The sequence below is a fragment of the Pyrus communis genome, chromosome 10 (genome assembly GCF_041283825.1).
Source record: "Pyrus communis isolate YQ-2024b chromosome 10, ASM4128382v1, whole genome shotgun sequence".
Lineage (NCBI taxonomy): Eukaryota > Viridiplantae > Streptophyta > Magnoliopsida > Rosales > Rosaceae > Pyrus > Pyrus communis.
This window is the reverse complement of record NC_142574.1, coordinates 23,586,003-23,591,725: the sequence shown is the minus strand read 5'-3', so window position 1 is coordinate 23,591,725 and position 5,723 is coordinate 23,586,003. Positions and strand designations below refer to the sequence as shown.

Below are 5,723 nucleotides of genomic sequence, written 5' to 3'. Positions count from 1 at the left end.
GAGGTGACCTATAATTTTTAGGGAGAAGAGAGAGTCAACAAATCAAAGTAGAACGAATTTTGAGTCTCAGAAAGTAAAATTATGACTTTTAAGTTACAAAGAACAAAATAAAATTAAAATGGAATTCCAAAAAGCATAGCTAAAAATAAGCGTTAATTATTCTCCTTGTGCAAATTAGTCTTCAATCTTCAAAGCATTGGGCTTTTTTTTTTTCTTTTTTTTTTTTTTTTTTTTCCTTTTCTTGGGATCTTTAGGGGTTAATTATCAGGACCATACCCTGGAAGAGCAAATCCATTTCATCTACTTCCACCGGCAGTATATTCTAAGTACGGTAAAAACTGTTCATCCAAGACCATAATTTTTTGTAAATTTCCAGTGAAAAGTGATTAGTCTGATAATTTGCTTAAACAAAACAAACTCAGACGTTATAAATTAACCCCCAAATCTTGCTGCCAAATCATCCGCAAATCAGCAGCGCTACAACAACCACTGCAAATTGTCCGACACCTTTAAGCCCTTCCATTTTTCGGCGTTATATCGGCCAGCCATGTTTCTTGAGCTCTTAGACCAACTTCAACAGTGGGCTAAAAGTCAAATTACTCTTCAAAATTTTCCCTCAAAAGCACTCCAATTCAAGGAGAAATTTTGAGCTAAATGCTAAATGCTAAACCAATGCCAAATTCCTCCCGAAATTTAGCTCAGAAATCGAGATGGACTCTACCCAATATTTATCTAAATTAAAATTTTTTTAGACTAAAATGTTCATAAAATTAATTTACGATAGTCTGCATATTTATTTTAAAAAAAAAATTAATTTAACAAAAAAAATAACTTAAATTCATTTTTTAATAATCCAGGCTAAAATTTTATAGTAGAATGTTTAGAGTAGAAAAGTTATTTTTAAGCTAAAAGCTAAATTTTTCGAACTTAAAAATTTGACTTTTAGCCCACCCATTACCCATTGGAGATGGTCTTAACCTTCGCCTTCCTCCTCCTCCTTCCCATCCTTTTCTTCCTCTTCAGGTTTTCATCGGACCCGAACCCCAAAACAAGCAAGCTCCCCAAATCATACCCAATAATCGGCACATTCCCATCTCTCTACAAGAACCACCGCCGCAGGCTGCCGTGGTTCACCGACCTCCTCCGCAGCTCCCCATCAAACACCTTCACTCTCCACCACTCTCTCGGCCGCCGCGTCGTCGTCACCGCCAATCCCACCGTTGTCCAGCACATCCTGAAGACCAACCTCCCCAACTACCAAAAAGGCGAGAAAATCCGCACCACACTCGCCGACCTCCTCGGCGACGGCATTCTCAACGCGGATGGAGATAACTGGAAGTTCCAGCGCCAAGTCTCCAGCCACGAATTCAACACCAAGTCTCTGCGTAAATTTGTCGAACAGGTGGTCGACACAGAGCTCTCGGACCGCCTTATTCCAATTCTCTCCGCCTCCGCCGCCAGCAGTTCAGTCCTGGACTTCCAAGACATTCTTCAGCGCTTCGGTTTCGACAACATCTGTCGAATTGCTTTCGGGTACGACCCGGATTACCTCCTGCCCTCTCTGCCCGAAGCGAAATTCGCAGTGGCTTTCGACGACGCCGTGCAAATCAGCGGCGACAGGTTCAGATTGCCGCACCCAGTATGGAAACTCAAAAGGGCTCTCGGAATCGGGTCCGAAAGGCGCCTCCGTGCCGTCGTATCGGAAGTCGGCGAGTTCGCGAAAACCATTGTCAGAGAAAAGAAGCGGGATCTGAGCGAGGCGAAGGCGTTGGAATCTGTAGATCTGCTCTCCCGGTTCTTGAGCTCTGGCCACACCGACGAAAAGTTCGTCACTGACATCGTCATCAACTTCATCCTCGCAGGCCGGGACACCACGTCGGCGGCTCTAACCTGGTTCTTCTGGCTTCTCTCGCAGAACCCACGTGTGGAAAACGAGATCTTGAGGGAGATCAACGAAGCGGCGTCGTCTGAGTCGGCAGCGGGAGGAGGTTACGACGAGGTCAAGGAGATGGTGTACACCCACGCGGCGCTGTGCGAGAGCATGAGGCTGTACCCGCCGGTTCCCACCGACAGCAAACAAGTGGCAAACGACGACGTTTTGCCGGACGGCACGAAGATGAAGAAGGGGATGACTGTGACGTACCACGTGTACGCGATGGGGCGCATGGAGGAGATCTGGGGGGCGGACTGGGCGGAGTACAGGCCGGAGAGGTGGCTGGAGAGAGAGGAGAGGGGGGCCCACAAGTGGAAGTTTGTTGGGAGGGACACGTATAGCTATCCGGTTTTTCAAGCGGGGCCCAGGATCTGTTTGGGAAAGGAGATGGCGTTTTTGCAGATGAAGAGGGTGGTGAGCGCGGTTTTGAAGCGGTTTAAGGTGGTACCGCGGGAGAGGGAGGGCGGGGCACAGCCGGAGCTGTTGCCCTACCTCACCGCGAAGATGAAAGGCGGACTTCCGGTCACCGTTTTGGAGAGGGCTTAAGTATGTATGTGTCAATGTGTGTGTATTGTAACGAGTACATATAAAGAGAAAAATCTCGTGAAATAAAGATGAGTGTATATAAAGAGAAAAGAGTGTGTTGAAATTATTTCTTTTAAATTTCACTTTTATTAGAGGTCTTCAGTGTGTGTTTGTGTGTGTGTGTGTGTATATATATATTTTTTTTAGCAACAATATATTTCAAAAGCCAAAGAGATAATAGCAGGTAAGTTGGTCAGGAAAGAAACTAGCCACTTGAGGATTAAAATCTTTAAAAAAAGACATCAAGTAAAATGTTTGGAGGCTCTTCAAACCAAGAGACCTCAGTGAAGTTGGTAAGAGAGTAGTGAGCAAGACGATGGGTAGCTTCATTTGCTTAATAGGCAGCGTCGCTCATGCAACAAACCGTGAAATACATTTCTTCTTAATTATTGGCTTATTTTCAAAGAACAAAGTGAAATTAAAATAGATTTCCATAAAACATATCTAAAAATAAGATTTAATTATTCTCCTTGTGCAAATTAGCCTTCAATCTTCAAAGCATTGGTTTTTTATTTTTTATTTTTTTTCAGCAAATTGATTAAGATTGAAGACAAGCTGTTTAAATTCCAAGGCAACTTAGTCTTCAATCTTCAAAGCATTGGTTTTTTTTTTTAGCAGACTGATTAAGATGGAAGACCAGCTATTTAAATTCCAAGGCAACTGATGAGTAACAAAAAAAGGGAAAGAGATTTTCTCCAGATCTCTTCCATCAAGATCATCGGATTAAGTGATTCGGACCCTTCAAATTTTATCCAACGACTCACCTGTTTTGATCCCTTAAAAGCTGTGATAATTTTTTTGTCGTTGGATGAAATTTAAAAGGTCCGAATCACTTGATCCAATAGTATTGATGGAAGAGATCCGAGATCTCTTCCCAAGAAAACAGCACCATCTTCTTCTATAGGCTATAGCCAATAATATAACAAGAGGGCTTCACCCGATCCAACGGCCGAGGAGAGCTGTTCAGAGGATACTATTTTAAATTTTCGATTTCGAAATCCTTTGCTTATGAAAAAGGTACTGGAACAAGAAATTTAGTTGAGATTCAATTTTACAGAGGATGAAATGTTCCTTATGTCTTCCTATATAGATGAACAACAAAATTAATATTTTATAAATCTAAAGTATACTATTAAATATTGAATTCAAGTAAATTTATAACATTGATGTACATATTAACAATTCGTGGCAAAGGAAACCCAAAAATTATGTGGTTTTTTTGGTCAAACAGATAACTTTCATTCATTTAAAAATTAATACAAGAATTAGAAAGTTTAAAGACAATCCAAATACAAGCTAGTCCAAAAGTAAATACAACCGAAGATCCCAAAAAGAGTCTTGAAGAATGCAGACTCCTCAATGCCAGCAGTGCCGCCATCACCAATCCGTCACCACCACCAACAAGAAGAACTCACAAACAAACTGGATGAACGGAGGGTGAGGGAGCCATCCGAGAAAAAAGTGCTCCCATAATCTTACCAAATAATGCTAAATGCACTTTAACAACCACTCAACATTAAAGTGAGCCGCAAAAGAGAGACAGGCAATGTGTCAAGTAGCAGAGGTCGGCGGTGGAGGATTGACGATAGGGATAAACTTCAAGAGGTAAAAAGGGACATAAAAATCTAGATATAAGACAAGCTCAGGAAGATAGAGACAAAACTCAAGAAAACTACAAATTAAAGGCCAAATAATGGATATGCTCCAGTCAAAGAAAATGGGAAAAGGGAGGGAGGAGTTGAAGGGAAAAGGGGAAAGCAAAGAAAATAGAGTAAAGAGGGGTTGGAAGGAAAAAAGGGAAGCAATCATAGGGGAAGATGTTGGAAGATGAAGGATGCAGAGACGGAAGAGGGCTAGGATTCTCGAGAGGGTGGAAGGCAGGCTAGCCGTCGACGTCAAGCCAGAACTAGGGGCCAACGGCCAGTAGGCTTGCAGAGTCAGGGTTTTTGGGAGGGGAAAGGGATCCTCTCTAGATTCTTTTCCATCTAATCCACCTAGTTCAGGATCCGGATTATTGAAATTTGATTCAAGGGCTACAATTATTATCATTTTTAAAGAGGCTCTTTATTTGTAGCTGTTGGTTCAAATTTTAACAGTCTGAATTTCAAACTACATGGATTAGGTAGAAAGGGATCCGGAGAGGATCCCTTTCCTTTGGGAGAGAGGAGAAGGGCACGGGCCTATAGAACCCAAGGATTGTGTCTATTGGGCTATAATTGAGATGCTATTATTTGGGATGGATTTGACTGTGTTCTAGCTCAATCTCCACCCCAAACCACTCTTACTACCATAAATTATTATTATATATATTTGACGAAAGTTTGTCCAACGGAAGAAATTCTATCGGGTAAATAAACTTTACGTGATGGTCTTTGGACGTTCGACGGGCAAAAAAGATCAACGTTTTAGTTTCTTCAAAGGTTTGTGCCCAATGAATAATGTTCGCCAAACATATATACAGTCCTCGATAAAATTTTTGCGCCAGAAAAAATTTGAAGCGTAATATGACAAACTTTGCGAGACGAAATTTAAGGTTCCGTCGTGTAAAGTTTACTTCTTTGAGCTACAGAGTCCAAATAAATGATGGGGAAGAATCCAAACGGAACCGCGCAAATTAGATAAATGTTGCCACAATTAGATTAATCGAAATCAACCCAATTAAGTCTAAATTTTAATACTTGCAAGTGTACGAATCATAAAGTAGTATAATAAGCAAGCACAAGATGGTTCCAACTAAGATTGAAATAATTCTAATTATCTAACTTAATGTGTATTGCACTTGAATTGAAATGGAAAAATTGATGATTTGAGAAAGAACCTTGAAATTGTAAACGTAAACAAAAATCAAATGAGCTTAAATAAATGACAAGAACAACAAAGAAATCAAATTATAAATCAATTGCGAAAGGCACTAGAGCATCTGATTCACCATAACTAATCCAACTCAATTCCTACAGTTAATTATTAATGAGTAATCATCCAAATTGACGGTCTAGTTGCTCTAATAATATCCATGGCATCTAGATTACTATGTATACTCATATGTGCTAACAATCTATGACATCTAGATTACTAAACACACATGAGTTCATTAACGATTTCAGAACTACTTAAGAGACCGCATGAAACCTAGTGTATGGCATTTACATCAAGGAATTCATGGTATTTTTTGCAAGATGCTAAAACCGAATTAACAATATGATAT

General features: G+C 40.5%; 1 pseudogene; it reads left to right on the top strand.

Annotated features, from left to right (window-relative positions):
• The first annotated feature begins 935 nt into the window (after positions 1-935).
• LOC137728697 (cytochrome P450 94A1 pseudogene) lies at positions 936-2,620 on the top strand (annotated as a pseudogene).
• Positions 2,621-5,723: the final 3,103 nt, after the last annotated feature.